The sequence below is a fragment of the Labeo rohita genome, chromosome 7 (assembly GCF_022985175.1).
Source record: "Labeo rohita strain BAU-BD-2019 chromosome 7, IGBB_LRoh.1.0, whole genome shotgun sequence".
Taxonomy (NCBI): domain Eukaryota; kingdom Metazoa; phylum Chordata; class Actinopteri; order Cypriniformes; family Cyprinidae; genus Labeo; species Labeo rohita.
This window is the reverse complement of record NC_066875.1, coordinates 3259261-3276567: the sequence shown is the minus strand read 5'-3', so window position 1 is coordinate 3276567 and position 17307 is coordinate 3259261. Positions and strand designations below refer to the sequence as shown.

The window sequence follows — 17307 nt, the reverse complement described above, 5'->3', positions numbered from 1 at the left end:
GTAATTATATTACGTAATTCCGTTACATGTAACTAGTTACTCCCCAACACTGATTATGCAGTGCCTGAAAGTGACTGGCACTAAGTTTGTGTAGATGCAGCGTTGCAGCCGGCACAGTTGATGGCTGCATAATATCATTATAGTTCCTGGCCATATCAACCTAGAAAATCGCAACTTTAAATACTGTAAATAGGAAAAATATTGAAACTCTTTAGTCATTTTTGAGTGAGATGCTAACGACGCTACACAATGATCTATGCTAAGCTATGCTAAAAGTGCTACCGCCAGACCCGAAGATCGGCTGAATGGATTTGAAAACGATAAAACTCAACTGTTTAACTCTAGGAGAGTTGGAAAATGAGCCTATTTTCAAAAAAAGTGGAGTGTTCCTTTAAAGGGGTCATCGGATGCCCATTTTCTACAAGTTGATATGATTCTTTAGGGTCTTAATGAAAAGTCTCTAATATACTTTGATTAAAAATTCTCAATGGTTTTGTAAAAAAACACCCTTTTTACCTTGTCAAAATCAGCTCTGCAAAAATCATCTCATTCTAAGGGGTTGTTCCTTTAAATGCAAATGAGCTCTGCTCACCCCAACCCCTCTGTGGAAAGATAGCCTTGTTTACATTAGCCGCATTTAGCCACGTTTAGCCGCTAAACTTCCTAACTACCACGTTATAAGGAAAGGCGATCGCAAAGATTCATAAAAAAAGGCTTATATTCACTTCTGCTGTAGGTGAAGCTGGATCATGAATGATTCGCGCGAACATAGACGGATATATGTAGATCGGGAGGCGCATTCCCTTCACAAACAAACGTAATCTACTGCATCTTCAGCGGCTCAGATGTCGGGAGTAAATGACGACCACTACGTTCATTATTACATCCAGCAACAAAACACCTCAATCGCTCAATCGGAGATATTCTTGTCTAACTTACATCCCTGCTCCGGCATCGAAACAATGGAAAGTTACTGGACTGTGACACTGGTCTAAGGTAAGACCTCATGTCAATCAACTATCGTGGGAGCGGCCTCTGTGGGTGTGACGGCACACCGACAGGCATCTGAGAACGGCTCGATTTGAAAAAGGGGATATTATTTTTACAGATTAATTAAAAACCACTGTATGGATTTTTATCATTATAGGGTAGATTTGTACATACACTGCCAATACACATTAACGTTCAAACAACATGTAAAAGTGAACTCAGCATCCGATGACACCTTTAAGCCTTACAAATGTGTAATTACAATTATATTTAAACACAGCATACAAGCTTCAATAGAAATGACATTAAAGTATAATTTAGTTTATCATAAATCCTCGTCAGTACATTCAACAGTACTTTAAAGAAGAAGTCCACTTCCAGAACAACAATTTACAAATAATGTACTCACCCCCTTGTAATCCAAGGGGATTTCTTCAGTCTTAAAGAAATTATGTTTTTTGAGGAAAACATTTCAGCACTTTTCTCCATATAATGGACTGATATGGTGCCCCGATTTTGAACTTCCAAAATGCAGTTTAAATGCGACTTCAAAAGATCCCAAATGCGGTTGTAAACGATCCCAGCTGAGGAAGAAGGGTCTTATCTAGCGAAACGATCAGTTATTTTCATAAAAATAAAACAATTTATATACTTTTTAATGTGAAGCGCTCATCTTGTCTTAATGTCCCTGAACTCTGTGTATTGTAGCTCATGACAGTTAGGGTATGTCGAAAAACTCCGACCGTATTTTCTCCCTCAATTTCAAAATCGTCCTATATCACTGTTTTACCTTTTTTGTTAAGGGTGTTTGATCTTCTTTGCATGTTCACTTTGCAAAGACTGGGTCGATACTTCTGCAGCGATGTAGGATGATTTTGAAATGATTTTTGAAGTTAAGGGAGAAAATACAGTCAGAGTTTTTTGACATACCCTAACTGTCTTGAGCCAGAATACACAGAGTTCAGGGAGAGAAAGACAAGATGAGCATTTGACATTAAAAAGTATATAAATTGTATTATTTTTATGAAAATAACATTGTTTTATTAGGAGAAGACCCTTCTTCCTCGGCAGGGATCGTTTACAACCGCACTTGTGATTGTTTGAAGCCGCATTTAAACTGCATTTTGGAAGTTCAAACTCGGGGCACCATATCAGTCCATTATATGGAGAAATATCCTTAAATGTTTTCCTTAAAAAAACACAATTTCTTTACGACTGAAGAAAGAAAGACATAAACATCTTGGATGACAAGGAGGTGAGTACATTATCTGTAAATTGTTCTTCTGGAAGTGGACTTCTCCTTTAATAAACATATTTCAAAAACAATAGAAGTAATTGTAAGATTACATATAAAGATGTACTTAAGTCCTACTTAAGTGGAACAAAAGGTAGTCTAAATTTAAGTGAACTGAATTAATTTAATTGCCATTAACATGCAATTAAAAGTCCAAAAACTCAAGAACATTCAAGAACATTCAAGAACATTATTTTCAAATATAATAAGTACTTTTTTTATAAGTATGCTAAAGCGTACTTCTAATTTTATAATTCGCAAGGGCATATTTCACAGTTTTCAGCCACACACGGAAAGACATTTCTGGTGTTAGAACAACTCTAACAGCAGCTTTTATAAAATACATAGTGCAGCTTAAGTGGCATAAAATATTTTATTTATATTTTCATTTACATTAAAAATATGTGTTTGTGTGTGGTTAAAAACCTTTGCTCTTAGGGAAGATCTTTGACCAAACCACCCGCTGAAGACGACATCATGACACAATTTATGAGATATTAGTGACCGAATGACAGACATACCGAATGTCCCAACTGATAAACTCATTTAACACACCCACACACACAAACACACAGAGAACTATCATAATGAGCGTCAGACTACCAAGAAACTGACCTCTTCACAAACAGAAAACCTCAAGTTATCACATCCTAAAAAAGAGATGGTCACACAAGCAACAAACCACAGTCTATTTTTCACATAACACACACACACTTATCACTCACTGTGCTTTCCTGTACTGACAGAACACACACACATGCTCATGCATTCTCCCCAAACTGGCCAACAGGAAACCATGGCAACACACTCTGATCCCATTGTGATCAACCTCTCCATATGGAAACACAAATTATATTCCACTACCAAGAATTCCACATGAACGAAATGCACAAAACAATACAGTTTATAGAGAGAAAATTCTATAAAAAAAAGAATGCCCAACCAGCCATCTCACTGGCTAATAATTTAGGCTCAGTTCTCTGTTTGGCAGAAACCACTGAAAATACAAAGAAAATCCTGTAGACAGTGGTGGATCCTTAAATAAGGCATCTTGGGTAATGATGCATGCCACACACACACAAGCCTCCATTAAGCTACATGAAGTGTGTTTTATATAGGATCTCATTGTATGGTGGAATGTGCGTGTGTGTTGCAGCAGAGAGGTGGGCGGACACTTTCAATTACAGCCCTCATAGAGAGAGAGAAGAGAATAATAGATTTAATAAAAGAGCCGCAGTAAGACTCTTTCTAACTCAAACTAACAGCAGTTCTGACACAAGGCCTGAATCGCGAGCCACGGTTGGCCTGCTGTCTACAAATCCTGAGAAACCCTGAAAAAACGTGGACCCCTTTTCCTTTCTGCGTGGACTAGGGAGGCACATTTTGGCAAATTCCTCTAACTGCTCACATGCTATTATTAATTGACTAACCGTTAACCAGTAGGCCTTAAATCAAACACGTGACCCAACAGAAATAATACAGGCTAAATTGTTTTTAAGGGCAACATGAAATTACAATAACTCACTTTTGAGCTGAAACAAAAAGCAGCTATAGTTTTAGATAGTTACAAATTCATAGATTTGTCAATTATGCATTCTCACATCCTAAAACAGAAAGTTACAAAAGCACCAGACCACAGTCATCCTTCAAATGCAACTCACCACTGAGTAAAAAAAAATTGTGATAGTTATAGATGCATACAAACATTATGGATTTTGTCAATTATGTAAGAGACTTAATGTAAGTGTATTTTCGGACACACTTTATTTTAAGGTCCAATTCTCAACAAACCATTAACTATGATTTTTGCCTCAAACTACTAATTTGCTGCTTATTAGAAGTTAGTAAAGTAGTTGTTAAGTTTAGGTATTGGGTCGAATTAGGGATGTTGAATATGGTCATGCAGAATATGTGCTTTATAAGTACTAATAAATAGCCAATCTGTTATGAATAGACATGCTAATAAGCAACTAGTTAATAGTGAGAAGTTTTCCCTATACTAAAGTGTTACCATATTTTCTAATGTGACAAGCCTGTATTTCTGTGTCTGTCCCATGCGAAAACTTAATTTTATTAGGTGGTGACTTAGTAGGAATTCATATATGTTATATGTGACCCAGGATCACAAAACCAGTCTTAAGTAGCACGGGTATATTTGTAGCAACAGCCAACAATACATTGCATGGGTCAAAATTATTGATTTAGGATATTAAGCAAAGATCATGTTTTGTGAAGATATTTAGTAAATTTCCTACCACAAATATATCAAAACGTAATTTTTGATTAGTAATATTCATTGCTAAGAACTTCATTTGGACAACTTTACAGGTGATTTTCTCAATATTTTGATTTTTTTACACCTTCAGATTCCAGATTTTCAAATAGTTGTATCTTGGCTGAATATTGTCCTATCCTAACAAACCATATATCATATTTATTTAACTTTCAGATGATGTATAAATCTTAATTTCCCTTTAATTGAGCTTATGACTGGTTTTGTGGTCCAGGGTCACATATGTAAAAAAAGCTATGAGTTTTAGAAAAACATAAGCAAGAAGATCCACCCCTAAACATAACTGTCAATTGGGCGTAAGCAGATTGCATGAAAATGCATGATGGGATTGTAAGAGTTCATAAGAATTAGCCACTAATTCGCCATAAAGTAGTTACATGAGAGTGTTTGCTAAAAGTTTTGAAAATACTATCAAAGCGAATAACAAAATTTGAATAGTGAACACACTTGACATCATAAACCCATCAGTTTAGCTCTCGTTAGTTGTTTATTGTAAAACATTGAGATTGCATTGATTACTAACAGAGAATGATGCATCATATTCTATTATAACCATTTTATATATATAGCATATAAAAACATTTATGGCTTCTTGCCCAGAATAAGCTACAAAGTGGGCCATGATGCATATTAAAATTATTGCTTCACCAGGTTAGTTTGACATGAGTCTACAAACATGCAGAGAAGAAAATAGTGTTATGTGGTGCGACTAAAAAGTCATGTGGTGCAACCAACATGCAGAAAAATATAGTAGCTTTTATGTGGCCGAGCAGAGAAATGGCCGCACTTGAACCTCAGGAAATGCAAAATGTAAATCATATACACAGCTTACCCACAAAAGTTAATGAGTGGGCACAAGTAGGGTTTGAACCTGTCAATTTTACAGGTGTAAAATGTCATGTGGAATGACTCCCCAAAAGCGTAACTATATTTATGATTAATTAATTCCAAAAAAGTACAAAAGTACTTTTTACCTTGAGTAATATACATAAAAACTTAAATATAAAAGCTTTTTTATAGCACTTGACATTTTTAGTCATTACATTTGTACTTTTTCTGAAAATGGTGTGTAGGTTTATCAAATATATATGAAACCATAAATAAAATAGATTTCTAAGAACTTGAGACTTGCGATTTAAAACTACATTAGAAGGTATATTTATACACTTATTTGCAGTGTTGGGAAGGTTACTTTGGAAATATAATAGGTTACAGATTACAAGTTACTCTACTTAAAATGTAATAAGTAGTGTTTTAAAGTAACTTTTCAGTTACTTTATTAAAGTAATGTAACTTATTACATTTAATTACTTTTCTAAATTTCTAATATTTTTAAATGTTAATCATTTTAAAATATTTGAAGCAGGCAGGGCTAAAGGGTTAGTTCACCCAAAAATGAAAATTAGCCCATAATTTACTCACCCTCTAGACATCCTAGGTGTATATGACTTCCTTCTTTCAGGATCCAATCGGAGTTATATGAAAAATTATCCTGGCATTTCCAAGGCATGATCCTGGCATCAGTCCAAAACAAGTCCAATAAAGTGCATCCATCCATAATAAAAAAGTGGGGGAGTGAATTTTGATCTCTCCACGGCGCATTCGCATTCGTCACTTCTGCGCGATGCATGTGCAACGCCGACGTATTACGTCATCCACCTGGAGCTAGATGAAAGTGATTATTACGTTTTAGATGTGGATATTTTTCTTATAAAAACACAACAATTTGCTACAGGAGATGGATGGATGCACTTTACTGGATTGTTTTGGACTGACGAAAAGAAACACCCGTTACAGTTACTCAGTAACTGTAACTAATTACAATTACATTTATTTTGTAATTAAATTACATAATTCCGTTACATGTAACTAGTTACTCCCCAACACTGCTTATTTTATTTAATTTTTATAAACCAAGGTTATCTTTCAACAGTTTTACGTACTCTGATTTATCAAAGTGGTGTGATGATACGGACATGGATATAGTGAAAAAAAAATTCTACATTTAATTGATTTAATTGCTTATGGCTCACATGCAAATAAATTAGATATTGTTTTTCTCTATAGTATTTTTATAGCGAATGTACGCAAATTGTCACACTGGATTGTGGTGATCAATAGCTGAATGTAACCTGGAATTTCTGACATTTTTCTTAAAGCAATGCATCAGTTGAGAGAAGTTCCAATTGAAACAGCTCTTCTAGTTTGTCTCTGATACAATTAAACACTCATCACGAGTCCTGCGTGTGCATATATGTGTTTGTGCATTGTGTGTGTGTGCTATTGTCGTCTGTAAGCAGCTGTTTTCTGAAGCTTCTGTTGCTTGGTGACAGAACCCCAGAACTATTGATCCTCACAGGGGTTTAATCGAAGTGTGTGTGTGTGTGTTTGTCCGGTGTTTTATGGCAGAGGTGTTTTGAATATTTCAGTCTCTCCTGCAGAGTGTGTGTCCTGACAGCTCAGGGCTTGAATGATATTTCTAACACAACAGAATGAAGTCGGCCTCCATTCGAAAGACTCTCTCATGACGCTGTACAATAAAAGTCCAGATCTAATCAGACACACAGCACTCATTAGAGGAGGAAATAACATCATTCACACAGAAGCTTCATTCAGACACATGAGTGTGTGATATCATCGGTCACTGAGTGATAGCTCAACACTAATGATGCCGATCTCAATGCAGCTATTAATCTCACTCTCATTATTGGATGTTTCATCATTTCTGTCAAAGTTAGAACATGGTCTTACCTTAGTGGAAAAAGAAACAGGGAGAAAGAGAAGTAAGAGACACAAGGTGCTATTTTGAGGAATGGCATCTGTTAGATGACAAATTCAGGACCCCAAAGTCTGGTTTCAAGAAGACAAAATAAAACATTTCTAAGTCAGATTCGGTGCAAATTCAACATTATTTGCTATATATCAAACTTGTTAACTCAGGGTTCAACACTGTAGCATTTGTGCATAAAAGTGAGGAGGCAATCATTTGAAACATGGAATTATCATGATTCATTTCCCTGCTGAAAATGAAGAGATTGTCATATTTGTATATTTTATTTAAGTATTTATTTTTACATGTTTTCATTTATTTTTATATTTAATTTACAAGCTTAATATGAATTTTCAAAACACAACTGAATAATGGATTAAAGGAATTGTTCACCCATAAATGAAAATTTGCTGAAAATGTACTGAACCCTCAGACGATACAAGTTGTAGATGATTTGGATCAGATCAGATTTGGAGAAATGTACTTGCTCATCAATGGATCCTCTGCAGTGAATGGGTGCCGTCAGAATGAGAGTCCAAACAGCCAATAAAAATATAACAATAATCCACAAGTAATCCACACCACTCCAGTCCATCAATGAACATCTTAAGAAGCGAAACGCTGTGTGTTTGCATAAAACAAATAAATCATAAAGGCATTTTAACTTGCTAAGATATGAGTCCACTCCATAATATTGATTCTTTCAGTGAAAAAAAGTGGTCTTGTCTGAATCAGGAGAGAAGTCTGCACAGATCAAGCATCATTTACAAGTGAAAACAGTCCAAAACAGCTCTAACCAAATATGTGGGTGGATTTTGACGTGAGAGACAACAGGGGATGGACTTTTTCTCTGGAGAATGCGTTATTATTACTCATATTTTGGCCAGAAGCAATGGTTTGAAGTTAAAAATGACTTAATGATGGATTTGTTTCTTATAAACACACAGGTTTCCACTTCACAAGATGTTAACTAATGGACTGGAGTGGTGTGGATTACTTGTGGATTATTGTGATGTTTTAATCAGCTGTTTGGATTGACGGCACCCATTCATTGCAGAGGCACCCATTAGTAAGCAAGGTGATGTAACGATACATTTTTTCAAATCTGATAAAGAAACAAACCCATCTACAACTTGGATGGCCTAAGGATGAGAACATTTTCAGCCAATTTTTATTTTTCAAGGCTTTCAAGACTGACCTATAAGACTAGATTCAAAGAGTTCACTAGATGATTTCTCACATGCACAACGGCGCACAGGAGAACCACATCAAGAACAACTCTGCAAACGGTATTTTTAGCTGCATACATTTATGTAACTCACAAAGAGCTGCAAAGCAATATCTAGAATTCTTTCCAGGGCAAGATGTACAAGGGTAAAAATTGCATGACATCAGGGATGTCTTTGCTCACGGCTTAATGGTCTAGTTCCTGTTTGCCATTTCTCACCTAAAACAAAACTAGCAGGGTAGCTGTGTTGCAATAGCAAGTAATCAAATTGTACTGAAAGCACAAAAAACAAAATACTGGTAAGAAAAACAGGTTCTGATAAACAGACCTTACTTGGTCTCACTCATTAGCGTTTGCGGTTAAGCAATGAGGTTCAGATATGGCCATTTCTCTGCCTGGCCACATGATAGCTGCTATATACTTCTACACGTTGGTTGGACCACATGACTTTTTTGTTCCACCACAAAACATGTTCCTATGTGTAAACCTATCTCAAAGTAACCTAATGAAGCAATCATTTAAATATGCACAACTAATGAGAGCTAAATGAATGGATTTATGATGACAAGAATATTACATGTGTAGAATATGTGCACACTATACAGTTTCATGTTATTTAATGCTAATTAAAGGGGTAATTGGATGCCAATTTTCCACAAGTTGATATGATTCTTTAAAGTCTTATTAAAAAATGTCTATAATATACTTTGGTTAAAAATTCTCAATGGTTGTGTAAAACAACACCCTTTTTACTTTGTCAAAATCAGCTCTGCAAAAATCATCCCATTTAGATGGATTGTTCCTGTAAATGCAAATGAGCTCTGCTTGCCCCACCCCTCTCTTCTCTCTGTGGAGTGACGAGCCTGTTTACTTTAGCCGCATTTAGCTGTGTTTACCGGCTAAACTTGCTAACTAGCACCTTATTTGGAAAGGTGACTGCAGGGATTCATAAAAAAAACCCTTATACTCACTTCTGCTGTAAGTGAAGCTGGATCACGAATGATTTGCACGAACATAGATGCATTTATCGGGAGGCGCATTCCCTTTACAAACAAACGTAATGCACTGCATCTTCAGCGGCTCAGATGTCGGGAGTAAACGACGACCACTATGTTCATTATTACATCCAGCAACACAACACCTCAATCGCACAATCTGAAATATTCTTGTCTAACTTACATCCCTGCTCCGGCATCGAATCAGTGGAGGTCGGACTGTAACAAATGATGTAAGGTGGGTCTGAGGTAAGACGCTCATGTCAATCAACTATCGTGGGAGCGGCCTCTGTTGGTGTGATGCCACAATGACAGGCATCTGAGAATGGCTCGATTTGAAAAAGGGGATATTATTTTTACTGATTAATTAAAAAACACTGCAAGGATTTTTATCATTATAGGGTAGATTTGTACATACACTGCCAACACACATTAATGTTCAAACAACATGTAAAAGTGAAGTTTCCAATGACCCCTTTAACTGTACATTTTCAAACTGTAAGTCAGCAAGCGTCTGCAAGTGAAAATGAGCTTGCTTTTTGTTTGCGGTTGTTTTAAACCACAGGAGGCCATTATGTTGCAGAAAACGACATTTTTTGTTATGTGGCAAGCTTGTCTGTTCCTGAGAATGTGCAGGTGTATTTATTATCTCTCACTTTCTGTAGTCTTTTTACAGGTACAACCTGCCAACTTATTAGATTTAATGTGTGTATGTTTGTGTGATTATTATTATTATTATTATTTAATATTAATTTGAATATAATAATAATGATAAGTAGCTTATTATAATGGGAAGCTGTAGAGTTGGTCCAAACTGTGTGTTCGTTTAAACAGAGACAGCTGGTATGAGGGTGGATTGTTGCGGCACAGGAGATGTAGAGAACTTGGTAAAAAGTGCTGTCTGCTGTGCCAAAAGTGTTCTTGACCCTTACGAGAATTAGCTCAATTTTTGCTGTTTTCAAGCCATGTAAGAACACAGGCTTTACGTGGGAAGATAACCACGCACCAAGGCCGCTTCGCAGACAGAATTAAATTAATTGCTAACTGCAATAAAAAAAGACTCTTGACATTGAAATGAAAACATAAAACCTGTAATGTAGTATCTATTATAAATATATTCAGGGGATTTTTTTATTTTACTACACTGTGAATAGAACAAAGATTTACAATCCTATTAACAGTTTCTACAATCCTATTAAAACATTGCTATTTGTGAAATTTACTAGCAGTTTCTAAGTAAAAATGATATTTTTTCAGAGTACTGGTTTAATTTTGCTGTTTTTAAAAAAAAAAAATTCTAGTGTCTATTTCTGTTTTGTTTTTTGTTGTTTTGCTATTTCTTTTTTTGTCAAGTGCTTTTACAGGAATATACTGTTTGTACAATCCTATTAATACTATTTGTGAAATTTACTAGCAATTTCTAAGTAAAAATTATTTCTACACCATTTTTTTTACTGGTTTAATTTAGCCGTTTTTTAAACATTTTTTCTAGTGTCTATTTTGTGTTGCCTTGTTACTTTTTGCTGTGTTTTTACTTGATTGTGTTTTTTTTTTTTTGAAGTGCTTTCTTTGAAAAAGCATTTTTAACGACAGTACATAAAATATTGAAAAAAAAAAATGTATATATATATATATATATATATTTTTTTTTTTCTATATTGTTTTTTTCTGTTTTGCCTTTTTTGTGAAGTGCTTTGAGAAAGCAACTTTTAAAGGCAGTATATAAAATTAGCTCTTCTGTCCCCACTAGAATTGTGCTCTTAATTTTAATTGCAAAAAATGTCTTCAAAACCATATGTGCATGTGTGTGCACGTCTGTTAATTTTCTGCCCTTTTTAATAAATACAAAAATAAACAGTAATAGATCAACTCAGCTGATATATTTTAATAAAATCTGCAAATTTGTTTGAGGAACCAAATTAGCCAGAGCTTAATTATTATGATGAGACGCTCTAGCATATGTCACTCTTTAATAACTTTCTGCTCCCTTGGGGATCTGTAAATGAAATGGTAAGCAAATTTTTCTTGTCCATTCCAGTTCATGTTGCTGCTTCAACTTTATGGAGTCGTAACATACTGAAATACATTTTGGCCACAAATGGTCACATTTTTGACATTGCGTAAGACCCTCTGTGCAACCTGTGGTGCTCTGTCTGTCCTTATGTGTGTGTGTGTGTGTGTGTGTGTGTGTGTGTGAAAGGGGGAGAGAAGGAAAGAAAGAGGGAATGTTCTCCATTGGTTGTTCTATCTCAGCGCAGATGCTTCCTGTTGTGCTGAAAATGCAGCAGTTTGACAGCTTAACAAATGGCGGAAGTTACTGTTTATGTGAGTATTTCACAGAGAATAAATGAGATAAGGAGATACATTTCATGTGTTGATATTGTTTATTCACACTTGTGATATTTTGTTATTTTCACTGCACACAGTTATGCTACAATCGCTTAGGCAGTACAAGTGCAGTTTTTAGTGAAGTCATGCCAACAAACCACACTAAAACTGAAACCGAGAGTCAGATCTTCTGCTCTTATACTTGCCGCTTCACTGAGGTTACTGTAAAACACGAGCAGACAGGAAGACTTGTTTTTCTCTCTGTCCAGCTTCTGTCTTTCAGCAGCAACACAATGTAGCTTTATTAAACCAGAAATGCAAATGACCAGAACTTGCTCTCATCCAAAACTCTCTTTGTGTGTGTGTGTAACTGCTCATATGCACAGCTCTCACTCTTGTCCTAGTAGAAAATAAGTGAAGACATCTCTAAAAAGTTCTCACAGTACACTTTCTTAAATTCGTGGACTTCCTGTTTACCCGACCTGACAGTAGAAAGGGTCATTCTGTGTTTCCTGTGTTTTTACAACGTTTATGTCAAAGGCCCACGCTCAGAGTCAGAGAGTGCTCTACACAGGCTTATATTGTTGAGATTAGCTATGCTGAAAGAATTATTTGCATGTCCATGTATCTGTTACTGATATGCATGAGCAGCAGTGTTAAAACTGTTGTTAAACTTTCTGAAACAACACGCAGACTGGTACTGCATCAGTTATTTGCCAATACTGTGGTACGTCTGTGTGTATGTTGCATGCGTGCAAACGTCCGTGTGCATGTCTGTAAGAGTTTGCATAACTGCATCTCCGTGTAGACCTCATTTCCTGAGCATAGTCTGACAAACGGTGATCCCCGTAATAGATGCTTAAGAGCAGAACACAAAACTGTACTAACAACTCATGCTGCAGTCATCAGGTTACCAAGCTGTTGTCCTGCTTGTATCTGATGTAAACTTTTGAAACTTTCCAATATAAACAGCAAACATTAAGTCACTGGAGGACTAAAAAATGCCTCCTCTAAAACCAGCGTGATCTCATGGTAATTCGTTTGTATTTTATGTATTTAATTATATTTTCATAGACATTAAAACGTACAATACTGCCATACTGACGACACCTAAAATGTAAATTATTTACATATGAACAACTTTACAGAAAAATTAATTCTTATGAATATTGAAACGGTGGCATTAATTTGATTATTATTGTATTCTATTCTGTGTGATTTCTGCTACTAACTTGTTTTAAAGAATACACAATACACAAGACTACACTTTAAACCCTTAAAATGAATAACATTTCTGCAATCGTTTAACCATTACTTATCCTTTAATATTTACTTTGTTTGCCATGGGACACAAAAAACGTTTTCTCCGACATGCTGTGGCCGACAATAGAACCATAAAATACACCAAAAACACAGCGTAATTACAAAGGAATCAATTTTATTTGTACGCTGTAGTCCAAATCTTTAGAAACCATTTGAATGCGAGGAACAGAACCAGATCTAAGCCTTTATACAGTGATCATCATCTTCTTCCTGAGCGGCGACCATAATGCTGTGTGCACACCACAAGATAATCCGTCTGATTTTGGGCCGATTTCTCCCCTTCCGACAATCCTAGGTAATGTCCTGATTATCTTGTCGGTTCTAAAGATTATCTTATCAGATTTTCCTGTGGTGTGAGGTGTGTTAAAATTAAATTAATCTGCTCGGAAGAACGTTGGAGGCGTCCCGAATGCGAACCGTAAATATTCAACACTTCATTTAATGTTTACATTCAGAAATCCTGATGTGTCGGGGGAACCCCAAGGACAAACGCGCATACAATCACATTAAACGAATCAATATCCAATCAGAAAGCGAGCTGACAGAAGACAGAAGCATAACAAAGGCAGTCATGGTGCAGCACAAAAGGATTTGGACACATCGCATTTTCTTCCCACCATTACTTTAAAAACTTAAATCTATTCTTTGAATAATTTGTAATTATTTATATTTGTTTAAGGACATGTATTTTTCTTATTGCCTTTCCTTTTTATTTTATTTATTTATTGTTTTTGTTATTATTGTATTTTATGTAATTTTAATGTTATTGCCACTGTATGTTCTTTGTTCTAAAATTGCAAAAAAAAATTCTGCTTCAAGAAACCTTATCACAGGTTTTACGGCAGGATAATCGAACACTCATTGGCTCTCACCTGCTTCGTCACTGATTGCAACATCCAGTGTTTCTGGTCAGGTGTATTTGAATGAGAAATGCACGACTTCACGAAATGGATCGGGATAATAATCTGGATAATATTTTCAGCGAACATCTTAAATCCTGCTCTGCACTCTTCATGCAAACGATTTGCATTGTTTTTTGGATCTCATCGTCATTTGGATTAATTTTGGTACTGCTTTTGACATATTTGCAAAATGAATTATTGTATTTGCACTTATCTGTCTGTCATGTTTTCTTTATACTGTACAGAAATACAGTTATGATTAGGTTTAGAGGTAGGAGTGGGATTAGCAACTATAAAAAATATTTTTAATGTTATATTGTTAACAAAATGGTCATTTCCGTGAATATTTCAGTCAATTATGTTTTATACCATTTTATATTTTCTATAAAATGGGTAGGTTTAGGGGTAGGTTAAGGGGTGTAAACATGTAAATCGCTTATCGATAAACTGATAAAAATGCATTGATACTTAATTATATAAAAGATTCTAAAATATTTTATGTTTTTAGCTAAAAGTACGTAGCAGTTCTGTATGTCTGAAATGTACATTTTAGCATCAATAAAAATGTACAAAAATGTACGTTTTGTGCTTGTAAACGGTATGTACTAATATCAAGCCTATCTCACGACCAGTTCATTCATATATACTATGAGGTGGCTAATTCATACAAATTCATACGGCCTCACTTGTGTGATTTTGTACGATTTGTCTAGACCCCAGTGATGGGTAGCTCATTCGTACAAATTTATAAGAATTGGCAAAAAATTTACGGATTTGTACAAGTGAGGTTGTACCAATTTGTACGCGTTAGCCCCCTCGTAAAATGTGTACGAATTGCCATGAGATTGGGTTAACTAATACCTACGTATAAACAATGAGACCAGGGTGCCAAAACACATGAAAGTGCACAGGCAGACCAAAGGCTAACCAGCAACATGATGAAAGACAACGTTGGTGAATGGTTGAAAGCAGCACTGTCAGATTACCTCAAGTCTCATTCACTGGTGAGAAAACATTACAGTACAAAGTGCATAATATTAGAATAAAAACACCTTTCATTCTCCACATTCCAATGTTTGAATGGACAAACGTTTTACGGTCCTACACCTTCCACAGATGATATAAATACATTTAGACCACTTAACATAGTGATGGCTATCGAGGTGTGAATAGACTTTCAACCAGCATAACAAAAAATGCTTTTGATCCACATCACCTACCCTGTCTTTAAAGCACAATATTTCCACAAACATATTTTTTGAAAGTGTGTTGCCTCTTTTTCGCCAAAAGTACAGTAAACAGTTAAACTATCTGCATTGCAAACCAGTGTGTGTGTACTGTGAAAATCATCCATTCTAATGAAGGGAATGTGACAGACCCCTCACACAAGACGATGCGATTTCATCAAAAACAGTCTGCAGGTCAAACACCCCCATCAAGTTGTTTCAAGCCGTCTGGTGACACTGCTTTAATTGTGCTACAATCACAGCTGACCCGCACTGCCTTGAACCAATAAACGAAGTGACCCTGACAGTCTGGAAATTCGCCGACTACTTTCTCCTGTGAAACATAACACGGTTTCATCAGTCTTCCTGATGAGTCACATCTTGAAATCCTCCTCTCTGCATATCTTTCTTCTAAAAAAAGCTCTGCGGCATTCCTTTTTTTGAATCTTGAGCTTAATCCAGCTTTCACCTCCAGTACGCTGCTGTTTTCTGTGTCTGACTCGTACTGTAGTGCGACAGAGACAAATATGTGTGTTTCTCAATAGCAGATTAATTTATATTGCACATTCCATCTGTATTTATTAATATCACGCCCAAGAAAATCCTTTTGCTACAAAACCATTGCTTTCAAGTCTTTATTAGTGAACTTTATTTTCTCTCACTGTCTCTGCATCTCTTTGCTCTTTGATCTGTTTGTTTCTGCATCTCTAGGCTGTGTGATTGATTTTCCCCAGGCAGTATTTTATTTCTCTGTGCCAGAATAATCCTTGTTTATTGCTCTGTTTAGAGCTAATAACTCATCAGGACACCAGTGAGGCTGCTTTAGTTACTAATGATTATTCCAACTCAGCTTATTGGAAAAACGTGCCTTTGTCGACATTACTGCAAAATGATTGCTTCCTGCACGTTCAAAGTGAAACATCTATTGGGTGGCACTAAAAGCATCTTCAGTTTTATCCAAAACAGATGAATGTGAATATAGCAATGTTTTATTACACTTCTTGTTGTATGTATTGCAGCAGTTCAGAAATGAAATGTCCAGTAAGTGCTCCTAAAAGGTTAATGCTCTATCGTTCTATCGTTTAAAATAACATACCAACACTAAACCCTGGCATAAACGTGACAATGGTGTTAACAAGAGCAAGCATGAGATAAAAACACATTTGCTATAACCAAATATGCCATTTCAGCTTGCTTCTACAAGTCATTGAAATGTTTCATTATGACTCATGTTTTGCTGGAACATGTGCAACACTATACTGGGTGCGCTACTGAGCAAATTTACTACACTAGAAAAGCCAAACATATGGAGCTTGTTATGTGACGCAAACATCAAAATGCATTAGTTTACAAACCATGCACTATGATAACAGTGTTTGGAGGTCATAAACAGGTTCTGATTTATGAATATAAATATACATTTTATAGCTCTGACTGATTTTAAATGGCAATTTTGGCTGCCTCTAAAATGAGCCAACATTACCTGACTAGTAAAACCCTGCTAATTTAACGATGCGTAATTATAGCATGGACAGAGCAACGGCATAATGTACACATCTACAATTTGACCTCTTTAAATTAATGCTGTTACACTGAATGTATAAAGCAAACTGATGAAATACAACACTAAAATAAGAGTTTATCTGTCAATCTGATGTGCATGAATGGCAACGCTCCCAGCGAGTTTTCTTTTCAGAATCATCACTGATCTATATCAACCCCCATGATGGACACTGTGTAATTCACATCCTGATTATAACATAGTATAACATAAACATAACATAGAGTTTGTGCTCCCTGACAGGAAATGATTGTGCAGGTAATGCTTAAATGGTTAGTTCACCCAAAAAGTGAACATTTATTCAATCTCATTTTGTTCCAAACCGGTGTGCATTTCTTTCTTGTGCAGAAAAAAGGGACCCCATTGATCCCTAGAAGAAAAAAAAATGCATACAGGT

At 35.7% G+C, this 17307-nt stretch overlaps 1 protein-coding gene across 2 annotated transcripts in view; it reads right to left on the bottom strand.

Annotated features, from left to right (window-relative positions):
• LOC127168115 (GDP-fucose transporter 1) overlaps nt 1-17307 on the bottom strand; it is a 47239-nt gene that overhangs the window by 1596 nt on the left and 28336 nt on the right. For both annotated transcript variants that reach the window (XM_051114685.1, XM_051114684.1), the window contains one exon: nt 7329-7427. The gene's annotated coding sequence lies outside the window, so the exon portion shown is untranslated. The remainder of the gene's footprint in view (nt 1-7328; nt 7428-17307) is intronic.